This window comes from Zeus faber, assembly GCF_960531495.2.
Source record: "Zeus faber genome assembly, chromosome: 3".
Taxonomy (NCBI): domain Eukaryota; kingdom Metazoa; phylum Chordata; class Actinopteri; order Zeiformes; family Zeidae; genus Zeus; species Zeus faber.
Genome location: NC_137190.1, coordinates 8,080,595 through 8,102,883, shown reverse-complemented (window position 1 = coordinate 8,102,883; position 22,289 = coordinate 8,080,595). Strand labels below are relative to the sequence as shown.

At 43.7% G+C, this 22,289-nt stretch overlaps 1 protein-coding gene across 1 annotated transcript in view; it reads right to left on the bottom strand.

The window, feature by feature from the left end:
- Nucleotides 1-22,020, bottom strand: part of cskl (c-src tyrosine kinase-like) — a gene marked incomplete at its 3' end in the record, with an annotated part of 52,072 nt that extends 30,052 nt beyond the window's left edge. The window contains 1 exon segment of the mRNA XM_079998047.1: nt 21,909-22,020.
- Nucleotides 22,021-22,289: the final 269 nt, after the last annotated feature.

Genomic DNA, 22,289 nt, shown 5'->3' with positions numbered 1-22,289 from the left:
AGGGAGCGAAGTGTGCCGTAATTTTACCCAAGCCGAGAACAAAGTAGAGTGCCCATTGTGTGGGATGAAGCTGTTTTACCATGGCTCAACCACTGTGATGCGGATCCATTTGCCGCTTCAGCACCAAAGTATTAAACTGTACGGCAAAGCCGAAGAACAACAGAAGCAAGTGTAAACAAACATGGTGGACCGTGGCGGAAATTACTCACTGGATGGATTATTAACATTTGCCCGTCTGCTACCTCACCGCGACAACTACGGCTAAACGGTTTGGGAAAATAATCCCAAAATATTTTCGGCCAAGATTGCGATTTAGTATGTGTGTGTTTTTGTTTTGTTTTTTAAGTTCCTTATCTTCTGAATTATTCACTAAACACAAGCGATACATCTTTTTATAGCGTGACCAACACAACATTGGATACAGTCAACATATAAACTGCTCTTCCCTATCGATCAGGTCTACGTGTTATGATGAAATGAGATTAATTGATGCATGCATTGATATGAATAACATATCTTTATTTAACTATTGAATTGTAAAAAGAAAAACCTTCAATCACAGTAGAATATTGACGATTGATTTAATTTCAAGCATTGTAATTGTTTGAATCTGAAAATGAAAATTCAAACAATACGCAGTGTGTCAGCAGAAATGTATTTTTCATTAAAATGTTGCGGGCATACGTCCACATATACGGAGCGCCGCTATGTGCTCAGGGACAGCTTTATGGACTTACGGAGAAAGTGTCCACATTACACACTTGTTTTGTTCCATTAGGAGACTTCAATTTCAATAAGAACACACTGTTGTGGCGCGCCCATTGCGCGCACCCCATCGCTGGCACACGCATTGACGGTACAGTCTGAGGGAGACAGGTGCGCAAACTTGTACCTCGATGGCAACCTCTCCGTGCCCCCCTCAAAATGCCCATTCCTACTGTCTACCTCCTAGATGGCCGATTGATTTGAACCTGTACAAATGCCAACAGTCTAACTGAGGCCACAGAGTCCTGCTGAAAGCTCTGCCTCTGTTCTCCACCACTGGGGGCCGTCCAAGTAGTAGCCTACTGCGGAGGTTCACATATGGCTTGGATGTCTCTGCTTATATCAACGCCTCAGTATTCCCGTTTATATGTTGTTTCCTTCCCCTGTGCTCCATTCTCTGATCCGAAGCCACAAAGCCTGGATTTCCTGACGGGGATTGATCAATGTTCTTGTAATCTAAGCAGATACAGATGGTTCAACTGCCTGCAATGGGAGATGAGCAGAGCACCAGAGAAGGTAAGAGGCAGGATTCTGTGCGGTGAACACAGTGAGCCTGTCAAGCACTCTGACAATGTGACTGGTTAAAGCTTTTTAGTTATTTGATTCAATAGGCTAACAAAAGATCTACTACAGTATCAGCTACATGGCTGAAACTTATATTGACAGCAAAATTAGGGGGGTAAAATAACTGATAATAACCACTCATGGTTCTTGACTAGACAAAATATAGTCATCATAAAAGTCCATTAAATCAGAGAATAAGGTTAAAATTGAATAAAAGAAAAATAAACTCCTCCCGCTCTCAGAGGTAGTGGAGATGGGGGGCGAAGAAAGGCAGTGAAACAGAGAAAACGATGAAGAAACAGCTGACGGACAATTATTTTTAAACGAGCCATCAGATCTCTAAGGAGCAGCACAGCGGGCCGGTGAGTTCATCAGGGCCAGGGCCACAGTCTACTTCTTGAGCACACACCTATGCAACAGCCACCACCCTCTCTGAGATTACTTATATAGTGAGGAACGTGATAAGAGGAAAGATACAAGGGTAGAACACAAGCAGCCCCTTCCAAAGCCAAAGCTCACTAACAGGAAACAACCACCAACAAATTCCACCAACTGACATTGTTGACAGTTGACAACGCCTCCTCTACCATCAACAGCACATCAATCCTACATCACCCCCGCCCACCCCTAAACATTAAAGCTGTGGTGTAAAATTAAGGATTGTCTGTTATTAATAATGGCTTAGGTACAGTAGGAGAGTGTCCCAGTCAATAAAAGGTCCTTACAAGTACAGTAGTACAAATCAGTCGGTGTTTTTGTGTTGCAGAATGTCTCAGTTTGTGCACAAATAGATGCTTGGTGAGTGTGTGAGTGTGCATGCTTGAAGAGTTCTTTCCACCCATTAGCGGTGAGGTGAGAGACACAGCCAACGCAAATGTGGGCACAAAGACAGCATGAGAGAGCAATAGAGAGAGAGAGAGAGAGAGAAAATCAATGAGAGGAAGTTGAAAATGCAGAGCAGAGGGACAGAATTACAGAGCGGACAGAGATACATGAAGGCAGACATTAAGACATAACCGCGAAAGGGGGAAGCAGTAGCCGCCAGGGGAGGTACGTTAGGAAGAGGTGGTGATCCACGCTGAGAGCTGGGCCTCACATCACAGAGATGGAAGGCTTGGGGACCGTGGGAGTCTCCGCAGCATCTCTGGAGGGAGGGTTTCCACAGCGTGGCCGAATTACGAATGTAGGCATGGCCTGTATGCGGCCTCACACATCAAATCATATCACAGCGTCCCAGCACTGTGCAGACATCCGCACAAATGTACACTCACGGCAGCTGCTCCAAAGACCCAATAGGTGAGGAAATGCGGAAGGGGAAGGCCGCCTGCCTGCCTCTGCACTGGGCACAGAGACAGCAGCCAAGCCATGACAGCTCCAGTCACATAGACCTCTAGTCACATGGGTGCAGCAGGGATGGGGTGGGGTGGGGGTGGGGGTGCGAAGTAGGACACAAAGAGGCTTATTAGCAGCAGCGGCAGCAGCTACAGGGAGGCGATGGAACAATATGGGAGCACTGTCAGCCGTGGCTGAAGCACTGTGGCTCTGTTCCTCAGATAGAAGCTGCATTCAGAGATGGAAGCACTGATATAATGGAACCCCAACCGGGAGAGGGAGACCAATTTGGAAGGGAAAGATGGTGCCGAGATGGTCAAGGTCAGGAGAAAGGAGGGAAAGAAAGAGAAAGAGAGATACTGTAGCTACAACACAGGGGAAGGGGGGTCACTTGACATGAATAATAGAGTCTGTGCCACTGCTGCAGCCGCAGCCCCCCACCGCCAATCCGACCTGTCAATAATTAATCCCAAACCCCAGACTTCCATTTGCACCAGTCCCACAACCCAGGCGCAACAGATGGTACATACAAGCAAGTAGGGGCTCTCACTTTACTCATTAACTCACACACGCATCTTAAAGTGAAATCGTGCACGTGGCACATCAGAGGCAGGCGGACAAATTCGCACAAGTGCATGTGTGTTGGTGATCACAGACTGAGGAACTTAAAGAGAAAACCCGCAGAAGTGATGTGACATTTCCATTGCTGCTCATATTGAGTACTAACTTCAGAATTTGGACATATCATGAACACATACCAAGACTGAAAATAGTAAAAATGTTGGAACTTGGAGGCAAAGATTGAAGGCAAAGGCGAACAAAGTGGAATATATGCATTATATTATGGATAGAGGTTATGATTTTATGTAGATGATATTATGTAGAGGGTTATTTATTGTTCTTGTTCTTCTCTAGTGACATCGATAGACTTTGACTTCCTTTCACAGGACAGAAAGAGTTTCAAGAGTTCAATAAATTAAAAAAAACAAGACTTTCTGAAAACTTGTTGGTGGCTGTCACAAAAACGGATTCAATACAATCTCATCTGAATTTGTCACGCAACTGCTCTTTTGATACACAAATACCACGCAAAGACTAAAACACTATTGCAGAAGAAACATATAGAAGAACCATCAATGCTCTTTTACACAAGTGCAGTACATTTCCTTTACGATATACTTAAATATTGTGATGCACCACAAATTATCTTGAATCTTATTATGGTAACACACCGTCAAGTTTTTAATGTACCTTGTGATGTGATCATACCATGATCTACATAGGTACCCACAAAATGTGCAAAATAAACATTCCTGTGCAGCTCAAGAGACAGGTTGCAATTTAATTAGGTCACTGGGTATTTTCACAAGCCAGCAATGATGATTTATGATCCAATACACGGCCGAGTTGGTTGAGAACTACACCGTACGCATGGGGAAACCAAAATTAAAAAAAGAAAAACTGTGAAGCTTCATTGGTATAGGATTTATGGTCTGTGTGTATGTGACAGAATAGAAGTACTGAGGCCTCTCTTATCACTTTCTCTCAGCGGATGTCCTAGATTCATCCCACATTCAAACACATCATATACATTGTGCGTGTGATGTGACACAGACACACATCTTCCTCTCATCAACGCATATCTCTCTGTGGCAAAGAGCCCATCTCCGAGACAGACCCCGGCACTATGAATGAAACTGTCTTTTAAAATAACACAACTGGGCTTTTCCACACACACACACACACACACACACACACACACACACACACACACACACACACACACACACACACACACACACACACACACACACACACACACACACACACACACACACGTCAGCTGGCAGGAATAGAATCAAACAGAACACCACGCAATACAAAGGCAGTTAAAAACAGCATGAGACGTCACTGACAGACTGTGAAAGAAGGAAAAAAATAAAAAAATAAAAGACCAAATTCAGAGAGGGAGAAAGAGAGAGAGGGCAAGAGGGAAAAATATAATGACTACAGGGACAGCTCTTTTAACTGCTGTAGTTCTGAATTAAAGCAGACTGTGAAGGAATACCGTGTGTGCGTGTGCGTGTGGTATCATAACTGGCAGACTGTACTTGTTACTGCTTGTCTTTGCGGTGTTGGCGAAGCTATTTTAAAATGAGCAAACTACACTGAAAGCTACTGAGAAAAGGTAAAACTACAACACAACTACAGGAAAACAACTGTGAGTGAGCTGGAGCTCATTAAAAACCTGTGTCTATTGCAGGTTCATTTGTCCCGGAACTGAAACCCGGGTGTAACCTTTCCCACTAATGACAAACGCCAGATGTAAGCGGGTTTTTGGCGCAGTGGGAAAGGGCTAATTCAGCGCGTTGGAGTACAATGCGTGGGGTGTGAGCCGGCTGCGGCTCAGCCCGGCGATACTGAGAAGGCTGCGACATCATAGGGAAGTCAATATAAATAATTCACAGCATTATAATATTTGTGACACGAGCAGAGAAGAGCCATGCCAAACATAGCCGCAGCGCTGTTTGCAGGTGACTCCGGGGAAAGTGTTTAAGCACTGGCGGGGAAACCGAAGAAGTAAAACAGCGCAACCCAATACAACCTACACTTCAAATGATTAGATCATCTTACGCAGGGATGCACAGATACGGGTATGGGCTATTGGACTGATACTGTTCTCATGCGTCAAAAACATCGCTGAGACATCCGAACCCAAAAACAGCATAACAGGACGTGGCGGCATAAAGGTTCAGTTTCATGCTTTATCTTAAGAGCTCAATGACAGTTTCATGTTCTATCAGATTCTTTTTTTTTTTTGAGCAGTGAATGAAGTGATTGGCAAGGATAATAAAAAGGTCTTCAAAGCCAGTGAGGTCACTATAAATGTAACTGAAATGTTGTTTTATTTGTATTGGTACCTCGTACTTGACAGGGAAAAAAAAAAAAAAAAAAATTAAAAATTGTCGGCGCAGCTCTGTTCTTAGAATTATTATATTTAGTAAAAATTTGCTTTACACATCAAAGCAATTGAAGATTGCATCTTCAACCATAGATGTCCCTCCCCGTGGAAGAGTTAAAGCTGTTTAGAACTTCCCCTGCTTTGTGACTCGCATGCAACGCGGGCGCAGGAATTTACCTCCATTGTGCCGGCCCAATCTTATATTCGCGTTCTATTTTGGGTTGGAAACCGTCAAGAGATGCTGCGATTTCTCACCCGACGTGGTTATGATTGGTCCAAGAGCAATTTCAGACGACATGTATCCACACTCCGGCCCCAACTCGACACAATGGGACCAGGGCCGCAAATCAATGAGCGACTTGGGAGGGGCGGGCGCTTTGGGAGAGGCTGGCACATTCTTCTGTTCCCCCGGGGCTCCGTGAGGAGTCGTGATTCGGGCAGAAACCTGAGAGCTCTGGCTGTGTTTTCCCTCCAGTCTGCTGCTAGTGTTGGACGGCGCAAGTAGACACAGACGATCTGAACGCACCGCAGAAAGTAAACGATTGTGTTGTGAGAGAGTACTGCATTCATCTTGCGTTGGGGGGCGTTTTCCAGATTCGGGACAGTTGATCCAAATCAGGGATGTTAATTCATTGCCTATCGATTAATTGCAAATAAGAATTTAACCGATTGAGATTTTGTCTTATCGATGAGACAAACAATCTGCGGTCTTGTTGTTACTGTATCCACGTGAGCCTTCGGCGGGCGGGGCGAGTTTAAATATCGAACTCGTGCCAAGGCCGGTCGTAAGCATTCCCGTCTGGGCGAACCAGCTCGGCGAGTCTGAGAATGAGGGGACGAGAGGTCACAAAATATCGGAAGTGCGCGACGTCGCATAGGTCCCCACACGCCATGGCGCCGCTCCCGGGAGACGTCATCGGCTTTTATGTTTGTTACGGTGAACAACTATCGATTAAGGAAATTCCTTTAGATTTTCACCCCTGATGCAAATAGTTTTGTCCATTGGTGCGTCAGGTGTGAATGCGGCCTTGAAACCCACGCGCGATCAAGTGACCTGGACTCGGTGTTGTTCAAAGAAAAGCGTGGTATTCAAGGCATGTCAGCTCCATTCACCGCAGGTATGACGGGAATCTGAGCACTGCATTTCCAAACCCCGGAAGTGCAGCACCGGCAATTCCATGCATGTTGATTGATGTTGCATCATTTGCTTTTGTCAAAAGCGGACACACAAAATACAAATTCTCTCTCCCACACTGTCTGGTGTGGGAGAGAGTGTGGGAGGGCCAAGGGATGGTGTGTGAGGCCTAACCTACTAGGTAGGTTAGGCCTACATACAAATGTGGGAATAAAGAATCCGTTGAAAATCCACTGTACATTTCAAGTCCCTGTAAAGTGAATTCAGTGATTTGTTTCCAAAACACATTGTACATGTTAGAAGGTAATTGCTCAAAACATGTGAAAAGACTGCTAACTATGTGGTACCAAATTGTGGAGTCTTTAAACTGACTTTAAACCGTTTCTCACCATATTTGTGATCCGAATTTTTTGGGCGGGCCTAAATCAAAACTCAATGACATGGAGCGATAATACTTGGCACAGCTCATGGTTCTTTTGGGAACCCCTGTATTTGGTAATCCCGTTCATGAGCACCTATGTGAGCATGTGCATGTTGGTCGCCGTCACTGCATGAATGCATATGTTGTGGTGTGTGTGCCTTGTGACGAATAAAGATTATTTTTCTTCTTCTTCTTCTTCTTCTATAGCCTATTTTCTTTCACCATGCAACAATTTTTTTTTGTTACTTTTAACAAAAATAAATAAATAAAAATTTTAATCATTTAACTGTTTGACTGATAGCATTAATCAGTCAAAATTTTTTTGTTTAACCGTTAAGCGGTAAATTATTAACATCCATAGTTTTGACATTCATATCAGTATAAATCAATATTTAAAGTCTTATGCCATGGTCTCAATGCATCTTCCACACACTAGTTAGGATGGAATCAAAACATTTGAAGGGATGACATCTTATTTGTGCAGCTGTTCTAATTCATACACCTTACAGATTGCTTCAAATATAAAATGTTTCTCACCACAGCCTGTGCCCTCAAAATCCATCTACAATCCACAGGGGTCACAGCTCGGGATTGTGCTTCAGTGTGTAGTACCGGGCAATATGGTTGAAAGTCTTATAAGATGCATATCATGAAGGATTAGAAGACAGAGTGATTATACCTGGGATGGACTGCGGTATGGAACTGTTGGGATCAGAGAAATCACCGCAGATTTGAAGCCCTGATCCTGATGGGTTTTTTTGTTTGTTTGTTTTTTAAAAAAGAAGAAAAGTCATGAGTAAACGGTGCGGTATTAAATATTAATCTCATTAGCTTTTCGCTCTCCCCTCATTCCAAGCTATTGTGAGCAGTCGATGGCAAATCATTAATGACAATTTAAGAAAAAAAAAAGAAAAAAAAAAATCGTTGCGCGCTCATTACTGGGCTGAAGTCAGTAAACAAAACACCAGAGTGCAAAAAAAAAAAAAAAAAAAAAAAAAAAAAAAAAAAAAAAGGCTTTGCCTCAACATACTAATAGTAGTTTTGCAATAGGGTTAGCTTGTTAATTCACTCCATCCCAGCTGATGTAAATTAAGCCAAGTCACATTTCATTTTTTGTGACATTTTAATTGTTTACATTCCCAAAGACAAATGACCTTCTTGCCATTTGCCTAAATCCTTATTTGCACAGGATTTGTTTCACATAGGGAACTCTGGTCCTATAATTATTACTTGCACTCGTCAGTCACTTAAATCCCGCACAGATGTCTATGATTTTCTCCCTCTAACCCTGGGTTCAATTCCGGTGCCAAATTCCGGCGCCGTACAATACGGTTTTAGCGCACTCAACAGTTCTGATCAATTTAGTCCCGTCCAGGTGGGGAACACTGTGTTTTCTTGGAGTGATTGTTTTGCTGGGTTTATTACACAACGACTGGCACCTCAGATAAGCCACATGGTCCCAGTGGACATGTATCCACAGAGGGTGTACAGTTCATAACCTCCTGTGTAAACACACTCATACTGTGACTAACTATAGTGTCTCCAAATTGCCACTGAAACAATGTCTCTATTAAATTTGCTCGTGGTTTGTTTACTTTACTTTATTTTACATCAGTCAGGGCTGAACACATCCGTCTGTAAATTACAACCCTCCGACTTGCACAGGGAGCGCATTCCATCACAGAGAACCATGGCTATTTATCCATCACCTACTACATTCTGCTGTAACACAAATCCCATCTGAATGGGGCTTATCAACCTGCTCCCGCGCCGCCAAAACACGATTACATCAGCAAACGGCAGGAGACAATTGAGCAGACATGACCTTGTGTACATCGCTATGACAGTCTGATCTATTCATTTTACATTTAAGAAAATTAAGACTTTTCCAGAAAGTATGTAATAAAAAATTACCAAGCTCATTTTATAATGATTGAGGAAAATAATATATATTTTTTCATTCACCTCTAGGCATGAGCCACGTCAGAAACCCAAAAAGCACAAGTTATTCTTCATATTAACAGCGTAGGGAAGGCCGAAGAGTCTTGCACATGTCCTAACTGCACCATGACGGGGAGGCATCAAGAGAGCTTGAGAAAAATAAAACAATGAAACTTGATTCAGATAACATCCACTTTGAAGTTGACCAGCGAGCTTGTGTGGATGTAGAGCGACAGACTGAGTGAATGGGAGCAGCAGTGAACCCTGCCCAGCCGGCTCAGACTACAAACAAACATGGCAAGGGTTCAGCCTCAGTAATGCCATGTCCTCAATGATCATTTTTAGAAACAAGGAAGTGAACTTAGCACACTCCAACATTCAAAGGCATTCTGGCAGGAAGTGGACAAGTATGACGTGGCCACTTCCTGTCCAGTGCAGAGCCGTAAACCTAACCTAACAATTCGATGATTAATTATTTTTTTTTTTTAAGTAAGGAAAGGAAAGGGGGTCTGCTGTTTTGAAACCCCCAACATTCCAAAGGAAATTTGGACAGGGAGGGTGAATGAAGAGCATTCCCTTTGTATTCAAAGCTGTGGCCAAAGTATCCTTGAGCAAGGCATTTCTCCATCCACAGTTCCAGGGGGCCAAGGGCGGATCATTGTGATTACACTAGAACAAGCTTCCAGAATGTTTGTGTGTGATGTGAAGGCATCCAAGGGCTGGCAATGTTAACAAAATAAATATATTTAACCATGATCACAATATTACCATAACCCAAATCCCAGGAGATCTAGTCTCATATCAAGATATAGAAAGGAATAGAAATAAATACATAAACCACTCCAGACTGGCTGTCACCCTCGGTGTGAGCATGGTGTCAGTGACAGAGACAGCACTGCTGGCTGTGGCTGGAGGATTATCCGTGTTTAACAACCAAGTCATGACGGGTCAAGGGCCATAAGAGCACTTACGGGAAGGAGATTTGATGGCCCTGTCTTCTCAGTTATAGCCTATGATTTAGCAGCTGCGGTTGTGATGGATTGTTCAAGAGGCCACCCGTAATCACAAAACACTTTCAGCAGGGCAAGCAAGTGGAGACTGGCACAAGGGCAAACATAGCAAGGAACAATAATCAGTTAGATACAGGAGTTCCACTTTGGTGGAGAAACCAGAAGTTACATCTGCGGCAGCGGTGATCCAATCTCACAATAAGAGAATACGTAGGATTAATTCCACAAAGTAGACTAAGCTGCTGTTCCTGTACTGTGAACATTACAAGCAACATATATATCACACACACACACACACACACACACACACACACACACACACACACACACACACACACACACACACACACACACACACACACACACACACACACACACACACACACATTTAGATAGAAGAATATATTTTTATATGTGTTCCCGTCGGACACGGGCTCTCTGTGCCCCCCAATCGCGAGGAGCCTGTTCCCCAAATAAAACAACTAAAAACAGCGCGGGGACGGGGCACGACTTGTCGGGATGGGTATCGTAGAGATTTTAACAGAACCACTACTTCTACCTGTTCTGCTTATCGATCCGGTGCTTTGGTTCTTTTTTTTTTTTTTTTTTTTTTTTTTCTTCTAACTTTAGATGAAAAACAAATGAAGAACAGGATTAACACTGCTTTGTTTTCTGCACATTACGCATGGAGAGGGAGCGATCTGGACGCAGTCTGCTCCCTTGTCACCGCGTCTGTGTGTGAGATAGCTCCGGCAATTTAGAGGGAGAGCGAGGAGAGATGTCTCTTCTGCCAAAAGCGAGAACGCATCTTAGACGAATATCTTGATCTTATTTAGGGGATGTAACGGTATACCTTTTTAAGGTATACCTTTTTAAGGTATACCTTTTTAAGGTATACTGTGGTATCAGGCAACCGCGGTTCTGAACTGTATGCCTGAGGGGTATGGAAATTATTAATTGGATGATTATTACAACATTTGGCTGTCTGCTACCATGCGGTCGCGACATAAGATTGAGGTGAATTAAAGTTTACATCTTAAATTTAGCAAATAAGTCGGATTTTGAGACACACATCGCTTATTTTGCCTCTACTGTGGATATGACAAGCACCTTCCTGTGCTGCGCCCAGTCAGAGGCTTTACCATGTGTTTTTCTTTTTTAATATCAACTAATTATTAATTGAAATATATATACACAGGTACTCTTCACTTAACGACCAACCTGTTTAACGACTGTTCAGACTTAGGACCAGCTCTCCGACCAGTCGGTTTTATAAGCTGCGTACAATACCGGGACGTACGTGGCGTCTCAGCGTCAAGCATCTCATCACGCATCACCCTTTGTATACTATATACACACACTATATAATTTATACTATATACACTGTATACATCTCGCATCATCGTTCTCAGTCTAAGTCTTGTTCCTGCGATCAGCTCCAGAGCATCCTGCCTAGAGATTTAGGTCTTCTGTATGAGACAGATGCTAAGGAATAATACTATGGCAGAGTGAGTTTTCAACTCTCCATCAATTCCTATCTGTGCGTCAAGTGTCCTATTTTACAGAACAGCGCGCTAGATGTGTCTAAGCTTCACTGGACAGCAGCCCTGTCCCACATTTGCCCAGGCCCTTGTCCATTGATAGTAGGTAAGTCGCTTTAAGTATGGGAATTCAATTTTTTTGATTGCCACATAGACCCCTGAATCAATATTCTCATTAATTATGTTTACATGAGAGTGATACAAGTAAGGGATAATCTACAGCAATGTGTGCTGTACTGAGCTGTACCTACACAGGTCACAAATTTCTGTGTAATACCTGAAGGACAGCTTTTCAGTTAAGGGACTATTAGCCCACAAGTCATGCATTATTCTTAGATAACCACTCACCTCTGAGTGGATTATCCTACTGATACAAATGTAACTTAAAATTTCAATTCAAGATTGATATTCAGCATTTGCATTTTGTCACATTCTCTCAAAATTCAGACTTCTTAAAGAATATCCATTCAAAACAATGTTATATAATATTGCCGACCACAGGTATGGCAGTTTCCTTATAGACACTAAAATTTAAATGAGACTTACATACAAGGATTACATACTGAGGATTACTACAGCTACAGCAGGGGCAATAGTGACAACAGCAACAAGGATCAGAAAATGACTTTGTTCGCTCATACAGGAATATTTACTCCCCGCCTTGGCACAAGTTAAATATTTAAACTCTTTGCCGTCTATTTCAGCAACAATAAACATATAGTTTCCTCCTCGGCATCAAGAAGCTCCCGTATACTACGCGCAGCCATGTTTGTTGTTTGTCGTTCTTCCATAAGCGTCCGTCTACTTCTACAACTACTTCCTACTCCACTGGGCATTTGTTTTCTCCACTGCCCCCTGTCCTTCCGGTGAGTACTAGTACTTCCTGGATGGGTTTATTTTTAATTTTTTTCTCGAAACGCCCTAAGCCCCAAAGACTCAATTGATTCAATAACAACAAGACTGCAGATTGTTCAGGTCTCATCGATAAGACAAAATCTTAATGGATTTAATTCTTATTAGCAACTAACTGATAGTCGAGTAATTGTTAACATCCCTAGTTTCTTTGCATTGGGTAGCACTATCCTAACAGTTGTGATGAAAGATCTGATTGAGTTATGCAGCTATGAGCTTAATAACAGATGCCTTCACATATGTGTTGTTAATATTAGCACTGCAGGAAAAAAGGGCAATTTTGTAAAATTATAAACAATATAGACTTCCTAACACCAACACAGTTTGCTCTCAAATACTTTTTTTCAGACACCATCTCAGTTTAAATTGGTACTGTATGTTAACGGCTCTACTAATAATACGTGAACACAAGCTAGGAGAGGGTGAGCGGACACAATGGTGCGCAATGAGGGGCCTATGATCTGCGTGCCGCTGTGCGCTGTGTTCCCTCATTAAACCGCAACCAAAAAGAACCGTGTTGTATTGATGTCTTGTATGAAAAAATGTTTCATACAAGTTAGGAAACACACAAAAATAAATATCTAAAATAAAAAAAAAAAGACAGGAAAACGGGAACGCACGCACAGAGCAGCGGTGTCTGGAGGAGAGAAAAACTCCTCATCAATTCTCTGAGTTAGGTTTACGTTTTGCCACAAATGCAAAGTATTTCCAAACAGCACTCACACCAGAGCGCATGAGACAGTGAAGCCAGCGTGTGAGTGGAGGAGGCGGAGCTATGTAGGCACCGCAGCGGTGTGCGTGACTCGCTGTCAGAGAGGAGAGACAGCGAGGAAGCTCAGCTGGTACCGGTATATCCATAGTGCGGAAAATGAGTGTTGGAACTGTTTCAAATATTCAGAAACATTATAGTCTGTAGACATTGTTTTTGGTTTATCAGCCTTGTGAGCCCAGGCATCGGCCGATGCCAATTATCTCGAAATGCTCAAATATCAGCCCAATTAAGAGGCCGACCGATCAACTGGCCGACCACCACATCATACGTGTTCATCATGGTCTCCACTTCCACGCCAATGACATCCAGCATTACATCTCCCCTAAATCCATCACCACTGCAACTCACTCTACTCTGACTAACTGCCTCACTGAAATCAAATTACGGATGCAAGCCATCTTCGGAAAACTAAACTGTGATTAATCAGACATGATCATCATCGGTCCCAAATCTCTCACCAAAACCACTTACAACATCTGCCTCACCATTGATAACTCCACTCTGTCTCCCTCCTCGCCCATCCGCAACCTCGGTCAGTTTAGACAGCAAATTCTCCTTTGTGCACGTCAAGCAAATCACCAGAACTGCCTTTTTCCCCCCCTTAAATGAAGAAGAAAAAAAAAAAAAAAAAAAAGTAAATAGCTTGTCTGCGCCCATCACTCTCCTTCTCTGCTGCCGAAACTTTGATCCATGCCATCACATCCACAATTGACTACTGCAACAGCATTATTTATGGCACATCCTCCGAAGTCCTAAATAACTCCCCAGCACATGCAGAGCTCTGCTGCTCGCCTGCTCACCCACTCCCACTCCCGTGACCACATTACCCTCGTCCTCCAGAACCTCCGCCGGCTCCCTGTCCCACAATAGAATTCTTCTCACTCGCAAAGCCCTCCGAAAACAGGCACCCTCCTACCTCAGCGACCTTCGACACAACCCCACTCCTTCCCGCAGCCTTCGCTCCTCTGACACCAACCTCCTGTCTCCACTGATCAGGACCGAGCACTGGACCTGGGGCGACAGAACCTTCCCCATAGCTGCCCCCTCCCTCTGGAACGCTCGCCCAAAACACATCAGACACTGCACCGTCCATGTTCAGATCACAAATCAAAAACTCACCTTTTCAGAACTGCTTTTGATGTGTGAATAATGTGTGTAATATGTTTTTAGTGTGTCGCTTTCTGTGATCATTTTAACTCGTGTTAAGTGTTTGAGTACCCTGAAAAGCACTCTATAAACAAAATGTAGATCTTACTGACTCCGATTTATACACCATCGCAACACCATCTTGACTGGTCTACTTCCTTTTTCCTCTCTCCCCTATAAGCCTCAATAAAAAAATTAAAATAAAGACAAAAGAAAAAAACTCAAGACAGAGGTGCTTTGTGTGCGAATAGTAGGAAGGGAAAACCCCACAGTCTAAATGACAGGTAAATGTGTAGGAGTTGCTTGCGAAAGACTGCAAAAATCTATGTATGCATACAGCGACCTTGCTTCGGTCCCCGTAGGTGTTTGTGCCACTTAATTTCCTCCGCAGTTCCACATTTGACTTGGTAGCGAAATTACAAAGTTACATTTTTTTTCTTAAATAAAGACGAACATTCATCTTAAAAATACAGTGATTGAGAACTCATGGTGGGAAACATTGCGCAACATTGGGTTGGACATCACAGAACCTGAATTGTAGCACAGCCGTCAGGATTGAGCCGGTCCATTTTTTTCCCCCTGTTTATATTTATAAATATTTCTGTGTGTTTGCCAAATACAGGTTGGCCCCACCTGTGTCAGCTCGTCTGCGGGAGTCTGCTGGAAGGAGGAAGTGGCCTTCTGCCACTACTGGTTGAAATTTACAGAGCGCTCATTAATTCAAATCAGCTCCTGCACAATTCAAAACCCCCGATACTCGAACCCGTCCGTCAATTCCATAATTAATTGTGGCCACCTGCTGGTTTGCAACGCTCGCAGACTAGCGGGAAGGGTGTGGGTGATAGGCCTGGCCGACTGTTTAAGAAGCACGCTGGGGGATAAACGCGCTGTCTAGTTAAAGATGGATCCCGGCCCAAAGGACAGATGGAAGCAAGCGGCTAGGCGGTTAGAGTCGGGTTGATTTATAGCCAGTAGCCAAAGAATTCTTCCCAGAGATATTTCAGAAATTGTTACCTCTCTTTTGAGAATATTTACAAGCATAAATAATAACCCCCTTGGTTACTGGCTACTGCAGCCTGCCCTCTGGGCGTTACCTGAAATGGTGGATTGGGCAGTCCCTCTTATGACACTACCACCTCCTGAAAAAAATGCATGCTCTGCTGCCCCAAGTATTTACAAGTAAAACCATACACACAAATAGACTTAGATTCACACACATGGTATCTGTTGGCTCAAGGGTACCAATTTAACTATACTTTTTTTTTTTTTCTTCATTGAAGAATACTTAACAGCCATTCAGTCGGTACTCTAAAAACGACAAAAATAATAAATAAAAAACTTTGTCCCCGTCTGGTTTGTCTGTAATCCCCCCCCCCCCCCCCACGGGAGAGGAAACATTATTTTTTATTCATTTGTTGCAAATACTATACAGGTCAGGACTCCAGATTTACTTTCTCCAATAGTACCACTGGTGCTACCTACTGAAAGCTGTCAAACAATGGTTAAATATTGGAATACTATTCGAATTGTTAAAAAAAAATACATAAATAAAACTAATTGTTTGAATCTGAAAATTAACATGAAAAAAAATGTGGTATGGGTTAGGGTTAGTACAGAAACTGCAGAAATGTATTCATTTTTATAAAAAAGTTGCACGCATACATCATCTATGTGCGCTCAAGCGAATGAGCTTTGTCTGTGCGCTCTATTTTTATTAAATTTTTTTTATCCGCCAGCTGAACAGGTGCAGGGACAGCTTTATGCCCATGAAATAAAAAAAACAAAACAAGACGCAGTGTTCTGGAAGAGACTCGATCCATCCGGACTCTTCAGGTGTTCTGGGCTCTGCCAGCAGCACACACCCCACACACCGGCCCTGGACAAAGCACCGGGTCTCACCGGTGGGGCAACACAGAAGTTTAGTTGAAACAAACACTTAATTACATGGTTTTTTTTTTTAGTTTTTTTTAGTTTTTTTTAATTCTTTTACATTTTTTGGGGTCGCTTTCTAAAATCTCACAACAAAGGATAAAGAGCAGAGGAGCAAAATAAAAGGACAGAATTGTGCAATTACCTGGAGAAAGTAGCCTTCCCACCCCTCAGTCTTAGGTCTCTGCTCTCCGGAGGGAGATGAGGCGGCTGGGTGTCGCAATTAGACGATTTAAATTTTGCACGATCTCCCGAGCGCGCACACACACACACACACACACACACACCTTTTGTCAAAACGTCCCTAACAGAAAAAACACCCATCTATAATTGCTGTGGTCACTTCACACTTTACTTCAAAATAGCCAGGTGTGATAATTGGATGGATACAGCAAATAACTGAAGCATGATCTAGTTATCTGTTGGATAGCCGTATAATCTCCACCCCGACCCATTTATACTGTGACATCAAGCACTTGATCACTCTTGGCCATGCACCACCCATCCTAGTTTGATTCTTCTCTACTATGGGTTAGACTGTAATTTCCTCAAGGCCTTAGTGTTATTTTCTCCACAGACTGGTTCCATTGGCACAAGTGTCAAATGTTTCCCGGTTGAGTGTCGGTGGCAAAAGTGAGCACAGGGCCACGTGTCAGGCCAGCAGCTCTGTTCATCACTCTTCCACGCTGTGGCTGACCAACGGGCAAGGCGGCGAAGCTCTGCAGCCTACTCAAGGAGCTGACTGCACGACCAGCCGCTGCCCAGATGGAGAGGCGTCACTGTGTTTGCGCCCAAGACGCCGGTCACAATGCATGCACTGTGCATGGTCGCATGGCGACCAGAAGGGAGGTGGGGGTTGGCAAGGGCTTGTCTGTCGCCCTCGATCCCAGTGAAGTTTAATCAGTCTGAACTGCCAACACAGGCGACTGGGTCCAATTGTTGGTTCTCCCCAACAGGATCTTCAGGTGCTACTTCCAAGCCCCTTGTGCTCAAATAAGCTTTTATGTGGTTGTCTCCCAGTTGATCCTAGTCGTCACTATGAGAGTCAAAGAGGCTTCCTCGGTATAGAATGGAATGAAGTATGAACAATGTCGAGGTTATTTATTCAAGTGTATCCTTACCACTTTTATACTCTGACCACTTAATCCAACCAATGTTTCTCAGATTCCGAATCAGCTACTGCACTTTTTCATTTAAGTCATATTCTTACTGCGGTGAAGAGGACAGTAGAGATGAGGCTGAGAGGAGCCGGGAACTGAACGTGGTCGTCATGCTGAGTGCAGTTCGGCCTTGGACAGGCTTCAAATGTACGATGAGACGGTCATTGCACAGAGAGCAGAGCCAACACCCTGCTGAGCATGTAGGGGAAGCTCAGGGCTTAACTTAAGACAGTTAAACGGCACAGTTCCTGGCTACTTTAGACACGCCAGGGAGATTTTCCCCTCTAAAGTCTCAGCTTAAAAGGACAGAAATCAGCTGGGATTCTGCTCTTGCATGTCACCGCGAGTCCTCTTCAAAGTGAAAGAGGGGAGTCTATTCCGAGCCGGCCTTCAGTCAATCAATGGTTAGGGAGAATAATATTGACAGGGAGGACAGGGGTAGGGAAGTGCCTTGATGTGGCGGATGGTTTGCAGCGTTTGCAGCTGGGTCTCTTCATTCCAGCCCCAAATTATTGAACGAGGGACATTTACGTCAAACCACAAGACAATGTCGATAAAGTTCTCCTCTGAAGACTGGGTTCAACACCAATCGAATAGGTTTGTTTGTAAAATACATGTGTGTACTCTCCTAAGTGGGGTGATTTTAAATGGTCACATTTTTGCATACAGTTTAAAGTAAAACTCCCAATATATGAAGGAGAAGAAAAAGACAAAAACTGTCCTGCTTTCAGGATAGACCCTGCAGGCAGCAGTTAAAACACCCTAGCCTAGCGTAGCAGAAGGTGAGCCGGACCAGACACAACACACGTACACCAAACCTGCTGCAGTCTGCTTTCCTAAATTCCACTGGGGATAAATTACGATGAGGCCAAATCCCTACCCCCATCAATCTTGGTAACAGATTTCTCCAATGGAAACCCCTCAGCTATCATTCTGCTTCATTACCTCCCTGCACTCATGATAATTAGCAGGGCAGTTAAGACAATTGGACACATGGAGCATTATATTCCAAGATGATACCAACTGTTTCATATAAACCTTATGCCCAAAGAACCAGCAGCTACTGTAAAGCCATTGCTTATGTGCAACCTGTAGTTCGATCATTGGTAGGGCTGAACGATTAATTGAATTCAAGCCGACATCGCAATGTAATAGAACACAATTTTTCAAATCGCAAAGGCTGTCATGTCCCTCTCCGAGGGTACCGAAGATGGGCATGCCAGCGATGCATGCACCAGCTTTGGGGTGCCCGCTATCAGATTTGGCACAAAAGAAAAGTGCGTTTTTATTTTATGTCTCCAAATGGAACGAAACAAGTGCATATGGAATGAAACCGTGGGCTATGGGGAAACTCTTGAAATTTTCTCCTCGATCCGTGACACCAGCAGAGTCCGGACGGAGCCTCTTCCAGAACAATGCATCTGTTTTTGTTTTTTTTTCCTTTTTAATTTAATGAGCATGAAGCTGTCCCTGAGCACACAGGTGCTCAGACAAAGCTCATTCACTTGCGCGCACAAAGAGGATGTATGTGGACGTAAGCGTGCAACATTTTTATGAAAAATAATACATTGCTGATGAATGACTGAATATCTTTCAAATGTTCACTTTCAAATTTGAACAATTACAAGGCTTGAAGTTAAATAAAATCAGTCAATATTCTACGGTGATTGAAGGTTTTTCTTTTTACAATTCAATAGTTAAATAAAGATATGTTATTCATATCAATGCATGCATCAATTCATCTCATTTCATCATAACACGTAGGCCTGGCCGACAGGAAAGAGGAGTTTATATGTTGACTGTATCCAATGTTGTGTTGGTCATATCATAAAAACATTTATTGCTTGTGTTTAGTGAATATTACAGAAGATAGGGAACTGAAAAATACAAAAAAATTGCATACTTAATCGCAATATTGGTCCAAAAAAATAAAAATTAAAAAAAAAATGCCAAATTTTCCAAAACCGTTCAGCCTTAGTCATTGGAAGAATTTCACTGGAAATAGTTACACCTTGGGGAATATAAGCTGTGCTTTTAGAACATTATGAATAAATTCCGTCATTTGGTGACTTACGATATGATAAAACTGAATTCAAATGTTATGGCATACATTGTTTTTATTTTTGGTTGCTTTTTTTTAATTTTTTTTATTCCTTATGTTTAAGGATAAGCTAATTAATTAAGCATCTAAGCAATCACCTCCCCGGAGAGATCTCTATTAAGCTGATAACACAGTTGGTAATCACCATAACGCCTGGAAGCTTTTACTGTTAACAGGGTGTCAACAGGTGTCAGAGAGTTACATTAATAAGATGTTTTAAAGACAACATTTTGACCAAATTGGAGACTTACTTTGGACAAATCACCCCTCTTATCCAATAAAACGAGTGCAGCGCTCATTCAAAACATGTCTGTTAGGAAAGCAGTGCCCGTTCAAAACGGGCTGCGCAGCGGACGTAAGTGACTCAGTCGCAGAGCCCCGAAGCCCCGCCCTGCTGCTGCACACCACTCCTGTTGGTGAAGCCCCGCCCCGCGGGACGAGCAGCTCGCTTGTTTGTTTATTAATATTACATGTGTCCAAATGGCACCAAATTCCACAATGCACAACCTCGGGTCCCCAGCAATACACCCACCAAGTGTGAAGTAGATTGGATGAACGGTTGAGAAAAACCGAAGGACAGAAAGACAGACAGGGAGATTCCTTCCTTTATCGTCTGATGTTGCAGGTAGGTATCAAGTTAAGCACTCGTGTGTGTGTGTGTGTGTTACACACACACACACACACACACACACACACACACACACACACACACACACACACACACACACACACACACACACACACACACACACACACACACACACACACACACACACACACACACATATTTGGTACAGGTGTGTATAAGGTAGAAATGGGGTAGGTTATGAGCTACACAAGTATATGAAACTGTTATAAGAGTTCCCTTTAGGCCAAAAAGCAAATTAAGTGATTGGGTACTGGAATAAATGTAACTATTACTTTTCTTTTTTCCATAGACAGGCAAGATCAAGGATTATTTTGCATTTCTCTGTACAAGTTAGTACAAAGTGGGTCGAGTTAATCTAGAACAGGCATTTTTCCAACAGGTAAGCATGAAGGCGAGTATTAGGTGCAGGGGTTTTATAACAACGCAAATTCCTGTTTACTTTAATGCAGAACAATGCGACTCATTTTGACAACCACAAATATATGGTTGAACAAAAACCAGACAACATTTTTATGGTCGTCAAATATAATACAATTAAATGACTTAAAAGGCCGGTGTAAAAGACCGGCAGACACCCCTGATAGCTGACCACTGCATTGAATCTCCATGAAGGGACTGAGGCAAGGTGGGAAAGGTCTCGCTGGAAATGACCCTGATGTCGGGAGGGAGGCGCTGTGTTGCCCACAATGTAGGCCACGCATCACCTGGAGAAAACACTGGGTGACAGGGAAAGCGCATCGTCTCAGGCAGTCATGTCCCAGCACGCACAGGTATGCACATTTCAACATCCGGTACGTTTTATTAACGGTGAGAGAGAGAAAATAAAATAAAAGAGAAATAATAATCTCATTTCATCTGCAACGTTAATGCAGATTTGATTCCGGGATCCTTTATGACGCCAATGCCAATAAACAATCGATAGTACACACCTCCAGCAAAAACACCCACTGACAGCGTCTGCCAGACGGTCCCAAAAACAACGATAAGCAGTTAGAACCCAAATAATAACAATTATTATAAATAATCAATGGACAATAATACAATCGTACAAAATTAAACAAGTAACCCAGTAATAATAATAGCAAAGGCGTATGACCAAGTGATTACAAATCACCCAATAACAATAACAATAGTTATGTACAAGCCACACTAGATGTCCACACATTGTTTCACTGGAAACTGAAATAATCATCATCAGAAGTGATATTCTATCCACGCAACGGGCCCCGTGCTCCTGTGAAACGCGGAGGAGGCTACGGTGTAGCGGCTAAAGCTAACAGTGTTATCATCCTGGAGCTAACTGTTATCATCCTGGAGCCGCCTGACAAAGCAGCGCTGGAAACGTGCGTGGAAACGCGTGAGCTCCAGTATCGCCAGACCCACCCACCCGCCCGCCCGCCCGCCCGCACACGCCCCGGCGGAGGTGAGGGCCAGTGGCGGACCGCGGACCGCTCCCCGGACATTCCCCTGATCCTTCTCCCGCTACGGAGCGCTGCGACCCGGGGGGGCGGGCGGGAGGGAGCGAGAGAGAGAGAGAGAACACAAACAACCACCGGAGCGGAACTCACCGTGGCGGATTTCGCTCGGGTGCCGGCCAGATGGTTGCCGCAAATCAGCGATGAAGGCCCATCAGGACGACCGCTCGGGGGGTCGGGGGGGGACGTCCGGGTCTGGCGAAGGATCTAGTCCGAAACGGGGCTCCGGCGGGCGGCTGTCTCCGCTGCGTGCAGCCGGCTCCCAGCTCTCGGCTCTCGGCTCTCAGCTCTCCCAGGCCCCGGCGGCGGAGGAAATGGGCTCCCGCAGCCAAAGCCCTGCGCATGCGCGTACTTCCTGGCAGCGTCGCTATGAGGCCCGACGGGCTGCGGGCGCCGCCCCGTGGACAGACACGGGACGTGCAGCCCCGATATATATATATATTTTTATTTTTATTTTTATTTTTAATACGGGTG